Here is a 6,000-nt window from a genome sequence, read left to right as displayed (position 1 = left end):
TTCAAACGTGTATGCAGTGAAAGGACATGAAATGTAATTTTAGTAGAAAAGATTAATGCAGCTGATGTGTAAGTAAATGTGAGTAGTAGCTGAAATTTCATCTCATTAAATGCAGTGTAGTGTGCACTGTAAACAGCTGAAATGTCAGCTGAAGCATATGACATGAAAGCAGTTGGTCAGTGTAAGTAAAAAAAAATTATTCACATCAGTTTGAAGCAGCTAGAAGTTTAAAATAGAATGAAATAAAGTCACTCTATAGGTGTTAACTTGTACGCTAATTATTTTTGAGAGCAGTTTCAACAGTCAATGTTGATCATAACCATTTCTCACACACTTTCAAGTGGTCTCTTTCAGAGTCACAGTTTCTGTCACTGGCTCTATGTTACCCTGTCTAGTCTGTTTTGCAAAGTGCCAACAGCTCGACACACACACACACACACACACACACACACTCATACGGCAGACTGTGAGGCAGCATGACTCCCACAAACCCCACCCAGCTGCCATCACATGTCATTCAAAGTCTGCCATGACCAATCAGAGAGGCCTGTCACACCCCTTTGTTCTCGATACCCTTTGGTCATTTTAGACAAGCAGAACGGACAACCACTGAAATGTCTCTGTCTGTGTGTCAGCCTGTGACAGTCAAGTCAGAAGCATTTAAAACCTCTGTGTGTGTGTGAAAATAAAGGCGCACTGACAACAAGCCTGTGTGTGTGTGCATGTGCATGATTGTGTGTTAAAAGAGAGGGAGTGAATTATAGAAAATTGGTCAAATTCAACATTGCAATGTTGTTAAAATGTGTTGTCGAGGCAACTGTGGAGCTGTGATCAGCTTTGATCATATGGTAACTGCCCCTACAAAAATGTACATTAATTTACAGGAGACATGCCCTAATCTTAACCAAAGTCAACGCTTGCTCTGACTTTACAATGCATTGTTTTTATACAATTTGATGAACTTTGTCATGGGGAGTGTATTTTTGGGGATGGGGGCTGCCTAGGATATGTGCCTTGGTGTTGGCTTGAAGGCACTCCTCATCCCCGGCTCCTGTGGGTCTACTAGATCCAACATGGGCAGAGGCAGTGACCTGTTGATTCCCAGAGACCAACTCTGCTGTGATGCTATTGCTAAACGTTAACATTAACATTACCTGTTGTAACTACTCTTGTAGTACGCTGGCTTCAGCGTTAGCAATGTTTTTGTTTTTGTCTGTGTTCTCATGTCTGTGCTCTCTCTTCTGTGAAATGTTTACATTACTTAAGGAAAAAAACTCAAGATATTGGTTTCTTGGTGGTGATTACCATTGTTGCTGCAAACCGTGGACTGTGGAAAGCTTCCCCATTAAGTCATTTAGAACTATTTTTTGGGTCCAGTCCCTGCAAAGCTGGTGTGCTCCTGGTTTTCTGTCCCCACAAGTACTGTATATTAGCAAGTCTGTCCTTCTTGGTCAGTCTCAGATATTACTGTGAAATACGAACTATGCTTAACAAGAATCTTCTGTGTGTTTTTTCAGGTTACAAAAACATGTATTCAAAATCGTATTTAATATTATCCTTAAACAATACTATGTGTATGTATAGGGTGTATAATATAACACAGGTTGTAACAGAAACTTTGCAGTACACAGCTGGGACACACCATGACAAGCATGTCTGTTGTACTTGGCTGTCAGTTGGCTTTTTGCACCATCTACTGGTGGAAATGCAAAAGTGCATAAATGCCAAAGAAAGATGCTAGACTATTACTACACTGCTACACTGTTAGTAATTTGTTAAATCATTACCTACAACACTGTAACATTGTAGATCAGTAGCCATACACACCCAACTACATTATTACTGCTTCTGCATTTTAGTTATAAAAGATGAAGTAAAAGAGACGCAGCAACAGAAAAAAAAACATTTCAAATATGAAGTCTATATCATTTGATAACATTCATGACTGTAGTTTTTGTGTAGGTCAGTGCCAGTCACTAGCTATAACCTTTGAATTTACAACAAAAGTCAGCTTCACTACAGGTATTTGGTGCTGTACAACACTGCTGTACTGAACAATTTAAAAAGTCACATAGTTAATCCAAAGCACTCCCCTGCTTTTTGGCTCTATCCTCCCCTCCCCTTTATTTTCATTAACTTGTCTCTACATGTTTACCTTCGCAGTGGGATAAATGGTTTTTCTGTTGCTAATTGCGACTGCATGTTTTTCTGTTGGCTGGTTTTGTGTTTCTCCAATCAGAGCTCTGAGATCCAGGATGGAACCCGTTTGTTTTTTCAAGGACAGGGGCATAATTTATATTGTGTGTGTGAGAGAGTGACCCATGTTGCTGTCTCATGGGTCTAAAATGTTCCATCAAGTACAGCAGATCCTAAAGAGCTATGACTATTTTCTGTGCCTCATATGCATACAGAGAGGGAACGCATCTGAATTTTTGACTGGTAGTGTACATGTTAAGGTTAGAAATATATTTACTATTAGGCTTTAGGTGGAGGTTCAGGTTCAAGGGATAAGGTAAAATTTAAACTCTTGAACCCCACTTTTACCCTAGGTACTTCAAAGTGCCATGTTATGTGCAATATTGTGTGTAGCTGTATGAGGCTGCAGAGAGCCGTGTGTGTGTGTGTGTGTGTGTGCTCTATGGAAAGGTGGGATGGCTTATTGAGTGATTCATCTTGTAGAACACAGATCTTTGGTCAGACTGTGGCATAAGAGGCCCCTCGTTTTGCTTCAACCAGACCTAGGTTATATTTATTTAGTTTCTGTTTATTTGAAAAGGAGGCATGTGGCCAAGGAGTATAAAGGCCATGTGCTGTGTTTCTTTTCATTGCGGAATGAGAAATGATGGCGTTCAGCAATGAGCCCCAGGTTTTGCTTGCTTGGGCACACCAACTGGGTTGGATTGTTGCAGTCTGTGGGGAATCGTGTTTTTAACTCTTTATGGTGTTGTTACAGCCAGCACAGCTAAAAGACTGAACATACCTGGTAGAATCTAGTTTAACATCTTTCAGAACCGTACAGACATAGACAGAGTTTTCTCTAAGACTAACAAGCCTTTGTAAAGGTTGCTGCAGTTGATGGAGGTCTTCCAGAAGCTGTTCTGGAAATATCTAGAGCTTTTAAAGCCTCACAAGTTTTCTAATACTGTATTTACAGATATTTAAGAATTTTCTGGAGGTCACTAAATGTGTTTAAAGTGTTTCTGAAGGTTTATTCACAGCCGTTTTCACATATGAACTCCTGACAATGTCCACCGAACCTGGACTTTGTCCAAAGTTGCCCTTTCACATATTGAACACAACATGAAATTGTCCGTAACAGATATGTTCTCACCTACTGAGAATACTCTGTTTGGTTAATGCAAGGGGGCAGTGGTGGAAAGTAACTTTAAAAAAGTACATTTTCTCAAGTACTGAAAATAGGTACAGTTTTGAGGTATCTGTTCTTTATTTGAGTATTTTCATTTGGTGCTACTTAATACTTCTACTTCACTACATATTAAAGGCAAATATTGCACCTTTTACTCCACTGCATTTATTTTATAACTTTAGTTATTAATTACTTTTTATAACCAGATTAATAGGTAACTGACACAGACGTTTGCGTTCACAGCTCCTCCTGGTAATGTCTAGATAATTTTAGAATTGCAATGCATGTCTGAAAAGAACTTTAGCCTGCCAGATTTTTTTTGAAGGTCACTGAAATTCAAGATTTTGTTGCATTGTGGGACTTCATTAAAGTCTTAAAATTTCTGAAGGCTTTAAGAAATTTATGAAGGTCTTTTTCAGAGTTTGTACTGAAGGAAAAGTTAGACATTTTGGGAAATACATTTATTCACTTTGTTGTGCGTTAGATGAGAAATGTAACTGGCTAAACATCTGCTGGAACCAGCTACATATTTACCATATGGAATGGCATCAATCTTCTCATTTAACTCTCAGCAAGAAAGCAAATCTCTGCCAAAATGTCTGGCTATTCCTTTAAGAGGGTTTTAGTGGATCCATCTGAGGGCCTCTTGGGGTTTTAAGACTTTTCTGCAGTCTCTCAGTCTCACTGGAGATCTCTGGAGGTTTCTGGAGGCCACGGCGGCTGTCGTCTTCTCCTGTCCCCTCGCTCCTTATGGTGTCGGTTGCTTGGCTTTTTGAAGCCACTAATTAATTTTTACAGCAAGGCTTCCAGCTGGAGCCTGCTGTAGAAAAATAACCGCACAATTACATTTCCACATCAGATTAAAGGTGATGGTTTGCAGGCAGAACATTTGGCCGTGCAGAGACAAGCCTAATGGAAAGCAGAAATGTCAACTAAACTCTGTCATGTTACACCACTGCTTTAGAAGTAAAGCTTCTGTCATGCTACAAGACATTACAATATCACAGCAACAGAGACAAAACAATCACTCACAAGAGCTCCTGAAGCATTTCATCAGCCTCAACACTTGACTTGCCCTGACTCACATGCCCTTTAGCCAAAACAATTTTTAGAGAGAGACCAAATGGAAAGTTACCTCAGTGTAGGGACAAAGTATAAATCAAACAGTTATTATACCTATGTATGTTATAGATAGATAGATAGATAGATAGATAGATCAAAACTCTCCTCTCTCTCTCTCTCTCTCTCTCTCTCTCCATCTGGGTGTCTTTAGTTTTTAGCCCACCCACTCTCTCTCTTTCTCTCCCTCCCACACTATACCTCTCTCTCTTTCATATTCCCAGCCTCTCTCTCTCTCTATCTCCCTCTCCCTCCCTCTCTCTCTTTCACATACTCACGCTTTGTCTCTCTTCCCTACTCATGCCCAGCCCACTTTCACTGACATCACACCTTAATTATCCAGTCAGTGGCAGGCCAATCTATCACTGTCATATCCCTGGCCAATCATCTGCTGTATGTCAGTTCTCTCCAGCCAGTGGCGGAGAGCGTGCCTCTATTAGTGCAGTATATAAACAAGGCCAGCAATGCATTAGGCACATAGGCATATCAGAACAATGAAAAGGATTATCTGACCACTGCATGTCTTTTGTGACAGAGAGAAAGACATCAGCAGTGGATGCAGTCAACAGAAAAGTCTTGTCTATGTGCTGTTTGATTGACAGGTGCTCTCTGGTAAGACAAAGATGAAGTAGAGGCACAAACTGACAGAAAGCAAAGTATATTTTTATCATTTATTTCTCAGTGATGAGGTGATGCCTTCCCAATGAAAGACCTTTGCCACATGACCCCCTTGAGTAACACACACACACACACACACACACACACACACACACACACACACACTAAAAGACCTGTTGGAATGGAGAGCCAAATCAAACAGGGTGAGTCATTTTAGACAGAACATAGCAGCAGACCTATTGTATAAAAAGCTGTGTTTCCCCTCTCTGTACATACACTTGCACTGGTGAACACAACCATCTGAGAGGTGATGATGATGTTATTTCTTTCTGTTGAGTCAGCACCAAGTCAAATGCCAACTGTTCATTTTCTCTCTGAGCACATATTTTCCACCTTTCCGTATTTCAGCAGGCTCTGTCTTTCATCTAAGTCTTGGATGTAACGAACCCTGGACCTTGTTATTCATATAAAGACACTGGACCAAGTGAAGCTGTTCTCTGAGCAACAAGTCTGTAACCCAAACCTGCAAATGTGCATGCTTATTGATAAAACTAAGAACAAATCCAGATTTTGAGACACTGTCAGCAAAAAGATCAAATAAACTAAAAAGGATATTAAAAGACAAAGTAAGCTACAGAATATGACATTCTATGTAACATGAATTTGTCATTTCAATACCAGTGCTTGTTTAATGTTTAACTGCAGAACTCGCTTGATTTTCTCCAGTCTTTATAAAGGTTTCATGTTCATAGTAGGCATATGATTGTGATTTAAAAGCTTTTTGCACTGTATATTTGTTAGGATGAATCTCACTATTCATGTGCCAACATTAGCATACTCATGGTCTAACTATTCAGTGATTATTAAATATTAGCAGTCTGACTATGATGAAAGTG

The sequence above is a fragment of the Monopterus albus genome, unplaced genomic scaffold (genome assembly GCF_001952655.1).
Source record: "Monopterus albus unplaced genomic scaffold, M_albus_1.0 scaffold92.1, whole genome shotgun sequence".
Lineage (NCBI taxonomy): Eukaryota > Metazoa > Chordata > Actinopteri > Synbranchiformes > Synbranchidae > Monopterus > Monopterus albus.
The sequence above is the reverse complement of the archived record's forward strand: the minus strand, read 5'-3'. Positions refer to the sequence as shown.